A 15,981-nucleotide genomic window follows, 5' to 3' on the forward strand; every position below is an offset into this window, starting at 1 on the left:
CCTTCTGCTGATTAGTAACGCCGCCTTGAAGACTGAGTTACGTTGAGCAGTGGAGGAGGAGTAGCAGAGGAGTTGCGTCCAAAAAAGATAAGTTCTCTTTTATCTCCGTTTTCCTCTACTTTGAACCACCGTAGTTAGTGAGACAGCGACAAATGGGTCATGGCAAGCGACCAAGATCTACTGAGAAAGGTTGTTCACCTCCAAGAGTAAAGCAGTCAAAGCTTGAATCTCCCCCACCATCTACTAACAATAACAGCAAAACGGAGCAAGTAATTGTTCCTGCGGTCGAAACATACAACCGCTTCTGGCCTCTGTATGATCAAGGAGAGTTAGAAAAGCTAGCTGATCCAGCGGGAGATGGAAGCCATAGGGAAGCCCTCCTCCCTGACACCTTAATTACCCCTCCGTCACCGAAACGGGAAGCATTAGGGCAAACTGCCCATGAATTAGTACCTGATCAAATACAACTGGTAATCAGGACTTTAAGCTTCATTTTCAAGGAATTGGAGGGGATTTCTTTGTCATTGAACAAACTTTCACGGGCCCTTCTGGCTCATCTACCTTCCTCAACTGAGCTATCTAATTTGCATCAATCTCCTGTGCAGCTTGTAAGTGCCTTAAAGAGACAACTTGATCAGAAATCTCTCCTTAAGGGCCTAAGATGCAGGCTGCCACTGCTCCAAAGGAATAAGCAATCTTTGATTTTTCAACCTAATAAAATATGTTTATCCATTTTTTCCCGTGACGCCCCCAGTCTTAGGTGGAATAACCTGAGGATGGCTAAAGGGTACCTACGTGATTTGTTAAATATTCCTTTTTTCCAGATAGATCTTATATCTGTAGCACCCCTAAATGCCACGCCCTGGCCAAGGAAATTTATGCTCTCCTTCCAGTCTGCAAGGATCCCACATCTTCTTGCAAGACAAAAAGACCGGCTGGCACCCTGGGAGATTGTAACAACAAGAGTCTTTAAAGACACGAGTGTTAAACCTCTTTTTGCCAACATCTTAACTGGCAATGAATGCTCGTTTCCCTCTTCTGTTCCTATAATAACGGGAAAAACACCTAGCCGGGTATCCCCTGTTCCACCTGCGACCCCAAGTGCCCATCTAGCTACGTTGAGGAATGATCCAATTGCAAGCGGAGATTGGAATATCCCTGAAGAGAGAAATCTTATCTCCTCTTATGGAAAACTCCCTTCAGAAGAACAGCAGGCTATTCTCAATAGATTGGATCTACTCAAACAAAGACTCCTATCACAAGGGGACCCCTCTATACCGATGAGAGAGGAGAGCAGGCGCTCCACGTCCCACACGGCATCTCCATCAAATGCCTTGATAATTTCTCAACCTGCTACCTTGTTACCCCCTACTGATCTGAATCAGCAGTCACCTGTTGACCAACAGCACCATTCTACCGTGGAGGAAGTCGATAAACTCAATACACCCGTCTCAGACCTTATGCCCAATCAAAATATGGAAGTTGATGACTCCTTTGCCTCAATGCCTGAGCTAGAATCTACCCTGTCTGAAGATCACCAGGAAATGACTATGCATGCACCATCCTCACGTTCATGTCCCTTAATACATCTGCGTGATAATTCTTCTCCATCTGCGCAGCAACTACAAGTGATGGCTGGAACACCTCTGAGCGCTACCCTGGTTAAGACTGATAACTCTGACGGATCTACCAGTGTAGCCCATCAAAGACTTGTTACTACTCACCTCAATGAACTGCATCCGACCTCACCAACTTTGCCTGATTCTTCCTTCCCGGCAAAGCCCTTCCTGTCTGTTAATGTTACCAAATCATCGATACAATTAACACAGAAGAAGACCTTATCCGCACAAACTAAAATTACCGATTTCCTTATGGGTCCTCGTTCTACCCCCAAGAACCCATTAAACAACTCAAAGTGACAATTACCGGGACAGCACAAGGACCCGACATTATCAATACTTAGCTGGAACATTGCTGGTTGGAAAACCAAAAAATCAGACCCCGAATTCAGGAAGTACATAAATTCATTTAAAATCATTCTATTCCAAGAAACATGGGATGAGGAAGAGATTACCATAGACGGCTTTGATCTTCTAACACTTCCGGCCTCCCCTTCTTTGAAAGGTGGACGCCCCAAAGGGGGTCTTTTGATTGGGATCTCACTCCAATTTCGTGCCAAATTCACTCTGGTACGGGCTTCCCCGCCTTTTGCTCTATCTGGACTGATCACAGAAGGGAAGTCCTCATTACTAATTACTAATGTTTATCTCCCCCCCGAAGGCTCAGCGCCTGATCTTGATTGGAGATGGGAATCATTTGAAAATCACCTACTGTCATGTCATACCAAATGCCCTAACTCGTACTCCTTAATTGGGGGAGACTTTAATGCTCGTATTGCCACAAATTGGGACCTACTAACCAAGTCCAAATGGTGGACTCCCCCATGTTTGTACAATTTTGACTTGGAACATGCCAGAATTAGAACTTCAAAGGACAACAGAGTAAACAAAGCAGGAGTGACCCTTTACCAAATGGCCATTCGCCTGAATCTAGTATTTTTGAACGGCACCTTCCCCCCCCGATATACCGGGGGAGTTCACTCACCTGGGACTAACATCTAACAGTGTTATCGATTACTTCTTGATCTCCGCAAATCTGGCCGTTAATGTACTTTCCTTCCAAGTTGAAAACCAACATTTCAGTGATCACCTCCCAATAGTGACCACTTTGTCATTGTTCCGGTGCCAGAACGACAATAAACACTGAGTCCTTCTGGAAACCTCATCATCGATCAAAATAAGAGGGATCAAATGGTCGGAGGCTGTGGCCCAAAAATACCAGGTTTTTTTCCATAGGGAAATCACTGCCTACTTACCTCAAATAACTACTGATTTACAAGATTCCAATTCGGTTTTGAAACTTTTTAACCTTCTTATAACAAACCTTACCACTTTTTTTACATCACCTCCTCAAAAGGCGAAAGTGGCGTATTGCAGTGCTGGGGCCCCTTGGTTTAACACCTCTTGCAAACAAGCAAGATCCCTTCTTCGTTCCATCTATAATGAATACAAAAACTCTAATGCCCAGGCTCTACCATCCTCCTATTTACAAGCCAAAAGAGCATACAAACAGACTTTAAAGCTGGCCAAACGCGAGTGGCATCAAAAGCGTTGGCGAGCCTTGATTGCGGCCTCGAGATCCCGCAGACCACAGGAATTTTGGGCTCTGATAAACAAAAGAGGAAGGAAGTACCCACTGACGATTATCCCTGCGCCCACATGGGAACAATTCTTGAGTAAATATTTCTCCTTGGCAGAGGAATCCAACTCACCCACGGAATTCCGAGCCGGCCATCTACCTTTGTGGCCCTCCACCGACCCAGACCTGATAATGGACTTGATATTAGATCTGAAAACGGGCAAAGCCCCCGGGCCGGATCTAGTCCCTGCTGAGGCTATTGTTGCGCAACCGAGGTGGTGGGCTGAAATTCTGGCCAAAGTCTTTGATGCAATTAATTCTACGGGGCTTATCCCTAGGTCATGGAAGGAGGCCGTGATCGTGCCAGTCCATAAAAAGGGTCCCCCTGCTGACCCGGAGAACTATCGGAACATCAGCCTTTTGTCTATCATCGGGAAAATCTATGCAAAATTTTTGCTGTCTAAGCTGTCCCATTGGGCAAACGACTCAAATTTGATTGGCTATGAGCAAGCGGGCTTTAGGAACAATTATTCGACCTCTGACCATATGGTAATCATGTATCATCTTGCCAGAAAATATTCTGCCCCGAGTCGGGGACGCCTATGTGTCGCTTTTATAGACCTAAAGGCTGCCTTCGACAGTATCCCAAGAAACTGCCTATGGAAGAAATTAGAGAGATGGGGCATAGATAGAAGGCTGTTATGGCTTATAACCCAATTACACCATGGGTCGTCGGCTAGAGTGAGACTCACACCGGCGGGAAACCTATCCAACGAGGTCCCAATAAATAGAGGTGTGCGCCAAGGCTGCATTTTGGCCCCACTCCTCTTCAACTTGTTTATTAGCGATATGAAGCTCTTTCTGAATGAGTCTCAAGCCAACATTCATGCCCCCCGCCTAGCTGATTTTCGCTGCCCTCTGCTCCTATATGCCGATGATGCAGCGATCCTTTCCTACTCTAGAGTTGGTTTATGCAGAGCTCTAAAGATTTTTGCGGCTTATTGCAAACTTAACCATCTGACAATTAATCATGGGAAATCTAAAGTCCTGGTTTTTTCCAGGTCTCGGAAAACTTACAGCTGGAAGTTAGATGGAGTCCAATTAGAACAGGTTTTCAAATTTAAATACCTGGGAGTCTTTTTTCATTACAATCTAAGCTGGAAGCCACAGATACAGTATTTACTAAACAAAGGGGAAACAATACTTTATACTCTACTCCAATTTTTTGCGGCCGACGGAGCCTCTCACATCCCTTCTGCATTGAAGGTATACCACGCAAAAGTGGTCTCCACCCTCTGTTATGCTGCCCCGCTCTGGGCCCCAGAGTCCAATTTAACATCGCTGGGGACATTGCAGAATCAGTTTCTCCGTCGCCTTCTGAAACTCCCCATGTGTGTGAGCAACGCAGCCATACGTCTGGAGTTAAGGATTGCATCATTGGAGACTGTCATCTGGAAGCGAGTCTTTGGCTATTGGCTGTCCAGCTGGCATAGGCTTCCCGACCATTACCTTTTTCAGTGCCTCTGGCGGGACGTCTTTGTCAACCCGTGGGTAGGAAAAATCCATGCCAAACTTCTGAGCATCGGAATTTCCCCAGCGGACTCCTTAAAGATGAACTTACGCTCAGCCAAAAGCCTTATTGAGCAAAGATTAGCGGACATTGAAAATCAACACAACCTCGCCAGGGGTGGGGGTGTCTGCTCCCCCAGGTATCACGGAATAACCCCACCACTTGGCCTTCCATCATACATGTCATCTCTTTCATCAGTACCACACCGACTTGCATTTATTCGGGCAAGGTTCAATGTCCTTCCATCGAACCAGCTGAGCCACAGATTTTCCAAGGGTTTGGTGTCTCCGCTATGCGTGTGTGACAGGGAAACTGTTGAATCTCTTTCACATATAATGTTCAACTGTCCCCTACATAGCATAGCCAGGACTAAATTCCTGGGTCCTGCTTTACTGCGCTTGGTTGGCAGGCCTGTTGAGTCACACGCCGCACTGCTTTTGCAGGATACAGATCCTTCTGTAACTCTGCAGGTGGCGAGATTCCTGAATGCGGTTATCTCACACTCAAAAACCACCAGAAAACAACAACAACATCAAAACTAATCGGACTGTTATGATGAGAGTGCATGTCGGATTTCGTCTTCAGTTTTCCTTTTTCTGTGATCCGTCCCTTGGAGCTCTCCTGGCCCCAAGCTGTCATTTGGCTCTGCTCAATGACCCACCCTTGCATCGTGGTGTTCACCTTCTGTTGTCGGATATATCGGTTTTTATGTCTCTGTGTTTTTATGTTTGTACATATTTTATGGGCTAATAGCCGTAAATAAATTAAAGTTAAAGTTAAAGTTAAAGAGTTCTGGCTGAAAAAAAGCCCTTGTCCGAGCCATGTTCTGTTTGCCCTGCTGCTTCCCCCCAGAAAATCCACTCTTTGCTGCTAAATCGGAGCAAACGTCAATCTGCAGAAGACCTGGTTGATGTTTGCTCCGATTCAGCCGTGAACAGCCGGTTTCTACAGCGGAAAGAGGTGGGAGAAGTGGAAGAGTGGATGAGACCTATTAAGTAGTGGGTTGACAAAGCACACGACGCAAAGATTCCTCCAAGTAGTTCTTTATGATTAAGCTGGAACTGAACTGAACTGAACAGCTCAGCCGGCCTGCTTTTATAGGTAGCCGGCTGTCACATTGTAACAACAACCCAGGGTTTCCCGCCTAAATTAACTGACGTGGACCTGAGTGAAAACTATATACACAACACCCCTGGTGGCCAGGGTGAGAACTTCAATACATAACAAGCCCCAGTCACTCATTGTGAGGGAGGACAAAACCATCACCTGACAAACAGCCAAGTCTATATATTAATTCCTCTCAAACAGGCTGTGTTATGGTGGGAGCTGCTGTGGCTTTCCCTCCCTCCCTCCCTTGGCCAGCCTCACCCTGAACAAACCTCTCCCCTGAAGGGAGGAAAGTGGTCAGGGCAAGGCAGGTCCCCACCCTCCTGCCTGCCTGCCAAGAACGGAAGCCATTTTGTGAAGGCCAGGCTGCAGAGGAGAAGAGGAAACAAAATGGTGGTGTTTCGCTGGTGCGTCTCTTTCCTGGCTCAATGACAACAACATCATGTCATGCAGCCTGAAGATTATTAAAAGTCTCAGGCTGGATTTATGCAAACTGACTAGTGGCTATCTCTCGCAGTCCAAAAAGTAGCTTAGGGCCTGCCTTAAACAGTTGAAGCCCCACAACACTGAGAAATGCCCCCTTTCCCCTCAAGTGACAAACCAAAAGCCACAACAGCCCTCCAGGATTGCAGCCTGGCGGGGAGATCGGTACCCAGAAACGTCTTTCAGAAGGACAGTGTTTCCTGACTTTGGCACATGGTGATCAAGCACAGAAACCACACTTTGCCCTCCCTCCAAGGAAGAAGTGGCTGGCTTGGCCTGAGCACACATCCTCTTTGGGCTCTGGGGAGGGTCTGCTCACAAGGCCTTCTGGTTGTGTGCAAGTATATCGCGTGCATGTGGGGAGTTGCCTGTATCATTTTGCCACGGCTCTTACTGTCTTGCATATATTTTCAATGATTGCAAATCAGTGACATATGTGGGAACCGTGACCTTTTTTTTTTTGCAACCCGTGACTTGCTTCAACTGGTCCCTTGAAGTATTTATTAGAAATCACCTGATTTCCATTTCAGCTGGGGAACACAGCAGCCGGCAGGGGGCAGCGGAGGATCGAGAAAATAAGAAAGCGAGAAAATACAAATGGGACTGTGGAGAAATGGGTGAGGGTGTCTTGTGGCAGAGAGAGAACGTGAGGGCAGGAATCCACCCTGGAAACAAACACAAACACACCCCAGTGTTAATGAAGGATGAGGACTTTCTTAGCAAAATCTGCCTCCGTTTTTTTCAATCCCTGTGAGAAATGTCAGTCAAGCAGCCTGAGATGCAGTCACTTGAGATTCCTTTGCTAGCTTGGCATGCAAACGAAATTTAGATTATTGTATCTTGCCAAAAACTGTTTACTGAACCCTCAGCTATTCTTCTAAGAAGTAAAAAGGAAAACAAAACATAAAAAAGGGAGTCCGAACCGTTCTGGCCTTGTTCTGGAAACTGCCCTGGGACTTTCCAACCTGACTCAGAGGTTGCTGAGGGAGGCAGAAGGGGGCAAAGTCTCCTGGGAAACAATCCAGCTTGGAACAGAGAAACACACCAAGGACGTTTCTTATGCCATAATCTATTTGTTAGCCTCTAAGGGGCAAGAAGTCTCGTTGCTGTTTCCACACGATATTAAGAACAGGAAAAAAATAATGTCTAAAGTCCTGTAAAAATTTTTAAAAGTCTGTGAAGAACAAACATTTTCCTCCTGGCCGTTAGTTGTTGTTGTTGTCGCCGCCCACTCCACCTCCAGGAAGAAGGGAAGAAAAGTCTCCACAGAGGAAAGCAGGGGAGCAGAAGGCGCCTCAAGCCACCGGGGACTTTCTAAAACAAGACTAGCACTTTGAATTGAACTCAGAACCAGACAAACAGGCAGAGGGGCTTTTGGCCTTGGTGAGATTTGGCCCTAAATGAGCTGCGGCAGTGAAAAATCCTGTCAGGTTTATCTTGTAGCAATTGAAGCCTCCCTACTGTATTGGGAAAAACAACACGTTACAATAATCCTGTCAGGAGGTGAGCAGAACATGGATCCTTGTGGGCAGACTATCCCTGTCCAGGAACAACTAGATGGAGCAGGGGAAAAGTGAAGCTTGACGTCCCTGGGGTGACTGAGCCCATTTAGTCCCAAATGTGGGCCCTGGAAAGCCCCCCTCAAAACAGCCAGCCTCCTCCTTCACAGGGGCTTCTTTGGTTATACCAGTGAGGGTGCTTAGGTGACATCTATGGCCATCATCCCACCGAGATAGTTCAACAATGGATCCCTCCATTAGATTTCAACCTTGGCTGGATCCAGTAATCAGAAGGGACTCAGGCATCCTGCAGACTAACCTCACCCCCCAAACTCACAATAATATTTTGGCACCAGAAAAGGGGAAATAGGGATGATAGAGATCATGCAGCTTGGGAAAAAGAGAACTCCCCAATAATTCTTTACCTTCTGATGAAGCCTTAGTTAAAAGAGTCCGGCTGTTCAGCTGTCCCTCAAACCACTCAGACCTCAGGGGAAGGAATGACTCCAGAGACTTCTTTGTCAAAGAAAAGAGATTTATTCAGTAGCTCTGCATGCAGGGGCAACCAGCAGATAAGTTCTGCAAAGATGGCTGCGACACATAGTAGCAAAACAGCGATATTTATACCTTTCACTGCCCCCCCCCAACTACGTACCCCTCCCCAGTCCCCCTCCCCAGCCCTGTGCAACGCGTGATCAGCTCATGTGCTATACATTCATTGGTACCTGTGTGCACGTGATTATTACGTATGTGGTGCTGCTAAATGCTTGGTACCTGTTACTCTGCCTGGTACCTTATCTTGTTTTTCCTCTTACCCTCTGAACATTCCTTTCCTTATTTAGTCATGTTTTCAGTTGGTTAGCTAATGCAGCCCCCCTTAGCTATATGCGGCTGCCTGTTCTGTTCTATATGTGGTTGCCTATTCTGTTCTATATGTGGCCCGTTCAAGAATTTAAAATCTGTTCCTCACACTCCCTCCTCTTTTTGTGGATCGCTATTGAGCGCATCCACCGATAGCTCATGGTAGCCACGCATGACAGCTACAACCTTCGGGCCTAGCAAATGAGATGTTACACGGCGTATCATGTTTTGCAAGCATTGCATTAAGCAAGGTATACAGAAGCAAAGCAGCAGCAAAATTAGTAACGAAATTAAAAGAGGGCCAGCCACCAGGACCACAAGGTGTCGAAGCCAACTGCCGTCCGGCAGCCAGGAGTACAACCAACTCCATAGATCTGCTCCAGTGTCCATTTTCATGTGGTGAGTCAAATTTTGCAAGTGGGATACCTGCTGCTCTATCGCCTTGGAATTATCAGTCAAATTGAAACAGCACATCCCCTCCATCTGCTCACAGCCATAATGATGGAGCATAAGTAAATAATCGATGGCTGCACGGTTCTGTAGGAGCCCATGTCTTAATTCACTTTGCTCCTTAGTCAACAGGTGAAGGGCCTGTGACGTAGAATTGAGAGCTTTTGCAGCAGAGCAAGCTAACCCATTTATATTTCTGCTATTTCGGGTTGCCAATCCAGGGACTCCTACAAGGGAAACTGCTAAAGAAACATATTCAGCTTTGCTGGGAAGAGCAACAGAATCATCACAGTCATTGGTTAATTCCACAGAGCGCCTAGTCCGTGGTGTATGGTTAAAGAAGTGGTGCTTCTCTGGTAAAATCATTGAGAGACGGCTCAGACAACATGGTGTTCCATGGCTTATGTTTGCAGGAATGTAATTAAATGTGTACCCGGGGCAGGACCAAAACCAACCCCCTGGCAACTCAGTGTATTTGTACACATAGGAAATATTCACATACTTAGAGCAGTTAAAATTGTCTCGGCCGAGCCTTATGCAGTTAGATTTTGTACAATTCACCATCCTGGCACAGGTAGTATTAAAAGAAGCCACGTAAGGGGTCAGCAGATCAATAGCCAAAGGCGGACGGCGTTGATACTGCCTACCCCAATTGTGGTATCCGGGATATCCGAGACCCTGGAGGGAGTCATTTTGGGGCAGGGATGAATAGAACCATGTATCATTATTAATGTCACCAGGATCATGGCATACAGGGATCAAACAAGACCCCAAAAGGTCGCCGATGGAAACCTGCTGTGTTAGGCAAAAAGATGACACGTTAAGGGTTTGTGCAAAGGATTCCCATACATTAGTTGGAGGGGATGCTGGGGTAGGTTTCCCACACCCTAGGCCAACTAAGGCCAAGAGTGCTAGAAGAAAGGGGAGGGAAGTGGGCTTCTTTCGTCCCCAGAAGCGATGGCGCTCATGCCAGCAAAAATAGAATAGCATCCAAAGAATGAGGGTAACTACTAAGGCACCCACCCACCAGGGCCAACTATCCCAGAAACTGAACATTATTTAAAATTAGGGGAGTAGTCCCAAACTATAGCAGTATTTGTCTCGGGTACGTTGGGAGCGCTGCCAGCGGGCGCTCCTCCTATCCACTGCTTCAGCCGTGCGAAGAGATACCAGCCTCCGGAGTGGTATCAGCAGAGCGGTTGTCAGGTGCCTTCCTGGAGATGGTCAGCCTCAAGGGATCGTCAGGATTCGGGGTAGCTGTCCAGTTTGACACGACCTTCTTAACACGAGTGTGGTGGACCCATGGAGTGATGCCAGCGACTTTAACAGCAGTGGGTGTGGATATCAATACAGTATGTGGGCCTCTCCAGCACGGTTGCAGGGGTGTCTGGGCCCAGTCCTTGATCCACACTTCGTCACCTGGCTCGAATTGATGCAGAGACTCGATTAAAACACAAGGCGTGCGAGCCTGGGTCCACCTGTTGAGACAGAGGAAAACTCGGGAGAGTGATTGCACATAATTGTCTAACTGGACATCTCTGCTCGCGTATGGTGTTATCATCCTAACGTAAGGGACCGGTCTCCCAAACATTACCTCAAAAGGGGACAAATGGGTGCGCTTCAGGGGTAGACTCCGTACCCGGAGTAGGGCCAATGGCAACATAGACACCCAATTTGAACCCGTCTCCTGAGTGAGCTTTGCTAATTGGTTTTTCAATGTCCTATTCATTCTTTCAACCTTCCCAGAACTCTGGGGCCTATAAGCTGTGTGTAATTTCCAACCAATGTGTAAGGCTTTTGCCAGTTCTTGTAATACTGAATGTACAAATGCTGGTCCATTGTCTGAGCCAATTGTTCTAGGTAGCCCGTAACGGGGTATGATTTCTTTCAGGAGGCATCGAGTCACTTCGGTAGACCGCTCAGTCTTAGTTGGCCATGCCTCCACCCACCCTGTGTAGGTGCACACTGCCACTAGCAAGTAGCGGTAAAATCCGCAACGGGGTAGCTCAGTAAAGTCTACTACAAGGTCCTCCATAGGGGCACTCCCTGCGTGTTGGGTGCCTGGGGGCACCAAAGGCCCAGTCCTAGGGTTGTTCGCCTGACACAAAGTGCATCCTCTTGACACTTGTGCCGCTAGTTGGTATAAGTTAGCCATATAAAAGCATTTTCCCAGCTGCTGGGCGATAGCATCTGGTCCTGTGTGTGTGGACTCATGATATCGCTGAATGATCTGGCGAGATAAAGAGGCTGGAATCCATATTCGATCATCAGGGGTAAGGTACCATCCTTCTTCAGAAAGCCTGAATTCCTCGGCTGATGCAGTAGCTTCCTCACGTGCAGAATACCTTGGTTTTGATGAGTTGTCCAGAATCTTCTCTGGCACTAGAGCGCCAATAAAAGGTGCTGGAAATGGGGTCCGGGCTGCTTCCTTTGCTATCCGGTCAGCCAAACGGTTTCCTCTAGCTGCTTCACCCGGTCCAGTCTTGTGCCCATAACAATGTACTACTGCCACTGCTTCTGGCTCCCAAACGGCATCCAAAAGGTCCAAGAGTGCCTGGGGATGGGCTACCTGGTTTCCCTTGGAAGTGAGTAGGCCTCGCTCTTTCCATAGTGCTCCATGGGCATGCAGAGTCAGGAAGGCGTATTTGGAGTCCGTATATATATTAATCTTCTGTCCCTTTGCCAGGCACAAAGCTCTAGTGAGTGCCGTGATCTCTGCAAGCTGCGCTGAAGTACCGGGCGGAAGGGGCTTCGCCTCAATAACCTGGTCTTCCAAGGCTACCACTGCATACCCTGCTTTCCGCTGGCCATTTTCCACAAAGCTACTTCCATCCACAAACCAGGTGGGCCAATGTGGGTTAGCCTCATCCTTCAAGTCAGGTCTGCTGGAATACACTTCGTCCATGACTTCTACACAATCGTGGGTCGGCTCCTCATCTTCTCCAACCGGTAATAAGGTCGCTGGGTTGAGGGCTGCTGTAACCTGAAACTTCAAGCGTGGGTGCAGTAGCAACACCTGGCACTTCCTCATCTTCGCTTGAGACAGAAAATAAGTGCCTTTCATATCAAGCAGGGCCGGAACCGCATGTGGCGTCACACAAGTAGTCTCTTGTCCAAAGGTAAACTTGTCTGCTTTTTCCAGCAGGGTAGCCACAGCCACTACTGCCCTCATGCAAGGGGGCAAGCCCTGTTCCGTCGGGGTCAATTGTTCTGATAAATAAGCAACAGGCTGCTGCCAACTTCCCAGTCTTTGGCACAACACTCCCTTGGCCACCCCCCGATCCTCATCTGTATACAAGGTAAACGGCTTTTCTGGGTTGGGGATGCCAAGTGCTGGGGCTTGTTGTAATGCAGCTTTAAGATCCTGGAAGGCTTGTTGTTGCTCAGGTCCCCACACAAATAGATCTTTCTCTGTTCCTCTCGTGGATTCATGCAGGGGGCGCGCTATACCACTATAATTGGGAATCCATATTCTACAAAACCCTGCAGATCCCAGGAATCCGCGAAGTTCCCGGCGGTTCTTAGGTTCAGGTATTTGGATTATGGCCTGCTTCCTTTCATCCCTTAGCTTACGCTGCTGGTGAGATATGTCAAACCCCAAATACCTGACCGTAGGCTGACAAATTTGGGCCTTTTTCTTTGAGACACGGTATCCAGCTTCTGCCAAGTGATTTAACAGCTCTATAGTTGCCCTGAGACACGTGTCCTTATCAGGAGAAATCAGTAAAAGGTCATCTACATACTGTAGAAGAGCCCTAGTGGGGTCAGTAGGGAAGCTTGCCAAATCAGATGCCAAAGCTACCCCAAAAAGGGTAGGTGAGTTCTTAAAACCTTGGGGAAGTCTGGTCCAGGTATATTGTACTTTAGTGCCAGTTCCCGGGTCAGTCCACTGAAAGGCAAACAAGGGTTGGCTCTCTTCCGCTAGGCGGCAGCAAAAGAACGCATCCTTCAAGTCCAGTACAGTAAAATACTGTGCAGTGGGTGGTATAAGGCTGAGCAAAGTATATGGGTTTGGCACATTCGGGTGGAGGGTCTCCACGGCCTGGTTTACCATTCTAAGGTCTTGAACCGGTCTAAACCCTCCCCCTTCCTTTTTTACTGGCAGTAGGGGCGTATTCCACTGGGATTGACAAGGTCTTAAAATTCCATGTTTCAACAATCGTTCCAAATGAACCCACACTCCTTCTGCTGCCGCTCGTGGGATGGGGTACTGGTTTACTGCCACAGGGTTGGCAAAGGGCTTGGTCTTTACGATAATGGGTGGGATGTTTTTGGCCATGCCTGGTGGGTTGTCCTCAGCCCATACACGGGGGTCTGCTTCCCGTAAAATCACCTCAGGGATCTGCCCCTCCTCTCTTTGTAACACCATCAGCCTCCAATGCTCCCTAAGGGGTACTTCTAAAGACAATTCACCCTTTACACCCGTGTTCATAGTTACTTCTCCACTTGGGGTAAAGGTGATCTGAGCTTGCAATTTAGCTAACATGTCCCGGCCCAATAATGGAATGGGGCACTCAGGGATATAAAGGAACTTGTGCAGGACTGTATGTCCTCCCAGCTTGCAGCAGACAGGTTGCAGGAATGGTGCCTTTTGCGGTTCGCCCGTGGCCCCTACAATGGTGATTGCTTGTTGGGTTGGTTTGGATATAGCTGTAGGTAAAACCGAATGGGCAGCTCCTGTGTCCACCAAGAAAGAAAAAGTCCGGTTCCCTGTTTTCATTTTGACCGTGGGCTCATGGGAACCTAAGTCAGTTGGGCCCGGTCTGTCCTAATACTGGTCCTCTTGGAGACTCATGGCTCCAGCAGGTCCTCCTGGAGTGGGGGGGTACCAGGGCGGTCCCTGTCCACGACCTCTTCCCCTTCCCGGCACCCAAGATTCAGCTGCTGGATTCATTAGGTTTCCTCTTCCTTGGCCCCTCCCTTTGGAATTTGCTTGGGGGCATTCTCTCTTCCAATGCCCATCCTGCTTGCAAATAGCGCACTGGTTTCTGCCGAGTCGGGTGCGCCCTCCTCCCCGGGCGCCTCCCCCTGTGGCCCCTGCCTGAAGTGCCATCAATTTCTTAGCTTGGTATTTTTCCTTTTGCTTCTGGGCCTCCTCATCTCTCTGGTTATAGGTAGTCTGCGCTATTTCCAACATCCATTCTAGGGTGTTCCCCATGAACCCCTCGTGTTTTTGAACTTTTTTTCTAATATCGTGTGCCGCCTGGCCCACAAAGGCTGCTTTTATGATGGGAGCATTTGCTCCTTCATCTGGGTCTAGGGGGGTGTATTGCCTGTACGCCTCCTTTAGTCGTTCCAAAAAGGCTCCCGGGGGTTCCTCAGGTTTCTGAACCACCTCCCTGACCTTCACTAAGTTAATGGGTTTTCGGGAGGCCCTCCTCATCCCAATCAGAACATACTGACGGTAAGTATTCAGGGTGTTTTGACCATTTATTTCCTGGTAGTCCCAATTAGGGGTTTGAAGGGGATAGGCAAGATCTTCATTTACATTTTGGGCCCGCAAATGTGCCCTGGCTTCTGTATGAACTCTTCGGACCTCCTCCGTAGTCAGCAAAGAGTTTAAGAGGTACTGCACATCATCATAAGTGGGGTTATACGTTTGAAAAATCCCCTCAAACAACTTTATAATTTTTGCTGGGTTTTCCTCAAAAGAGGGATTCTGGTTGCGCCAATTACACACATCAGAACTAGTAAAAGGGACATGCTGGACGGTATATGTCCGAGGTGGTATCGTCCCATCTTGCCCCGGGGGTCCTGGTGGGTCATAAACTCGGCGCAAAGGGGCTATTGTGCTTGCTTTTTCCTTTTGTTTCTGAGCTACCTCATGCAGCTTCGCTCTATCCCATGCTTCTAACCAACACCTTTGCAATTTCTTTGTCTGTTTTGGCGTATACATTGCCACGTCCAGCAAATGTGGGGATACATCCACCTCGCTTTTCCACGGCTCAACATCTCTCTTTACCTTCAGTTCATCTTGCTCTGACCACCTCTTCCCTGCCTTATTCCGTTTTTTAAGTCTTTCCCTAAAATGAACCTCGTCTTCCTCACTATCCTTCTCATCATCTGAGGTGTCTTGCTTTGCAGGGGTCCCTCCTGCCCCTCCTCCTGCCCCTGCCTCCTCTGGTAGTTGCGAATCCGGCAGCGGCGCACCTGGTGGTGGCGGCGCCGTTGGCGGGGCATACGGGGGAGGGGGCCTCAAGATCCCTCCTTCTTCCTCTTCTGGCTCTGGGAGGACTGGGGGTACAGGCTTTTCTTTTACTGCACAGACCCGAGCCTCTTGGGCACCACGCCCCAAGGACGTTCGGCAATTCTGTAGCCAAGGTGGATTATTCTCTGTGTTCCTTTTCCAAGTGGAAATATATGGGATTTGGTCTGGGTGGATGCTCACTATATTTCGCCACAAAGGATTTATTAACTGCAAATCGAAGGTTCCCTCCGAGGGCCACCTAGTCCCGTGGGCGGGCCAATCCACTTCGCACAAAGTTCGTAGGCGTTCTTTTCTTAGCTTAAAGCCCCAATCATCGTCCTTCGTGGCCGCTTTCCAGTTATCCAGAAAGCATTGCAGGGGGGTGCATTTACTGCCTCCTGACCCCATCTCCTAATAGGATACTCCGCTCCTGCACAGGGTTTTACAAGCACTCACAATTTCGCTACAGGCTGTGGCTTGGTCGAGCTCGCGCTGCCAAGAACCTCACAGCCCTACACACGCTTAGCCAAGGGGACGCTAAGCCCCGGCCACTCACACATTCATCCTTTCACTGGAGTATCCTTCACTCCTAATACCCCACCACCCAAAACCTTTCCCCCTTGTAC

The 15,981-nt window shown here is 48.2% G+C and overlaps 2 protein-coding genes across 4 annotated transcripts in view; both read left to right on the plus strand.

Moving 5' to 3' along the window:
• The window catches only part of LOC310756634 (uncharacterized protein), an 820,367-nt gene that overhangs the window by 341,575 nt on the left and 462,811 nt on the right, over positions 1-15,981 (plus strand). The window lies entirely within an intron of this gene.
• LOC310757015 (class I histocompatibility antigen, F10 alpha chain-like) overlaps positions 1-15,981 on the plus strand; it is a 72,789-nt gene that overhangs the window by 23,691 nt on the left and 33,117 nt on the right. The window lies entirely within an intron of this gene.

This window comes from Podarcis filfolensis (assembly GCF_964270895.1).
Source record: "Podarcis filfolensis genome assembly, chromosome: 2".
Taxonomy (NCBI): Eukaryota; Metazoa; Chordata; class Lepidosauria; order Squamata; family Lacertidae; genus Podarcis; species Podarcis filfolensis.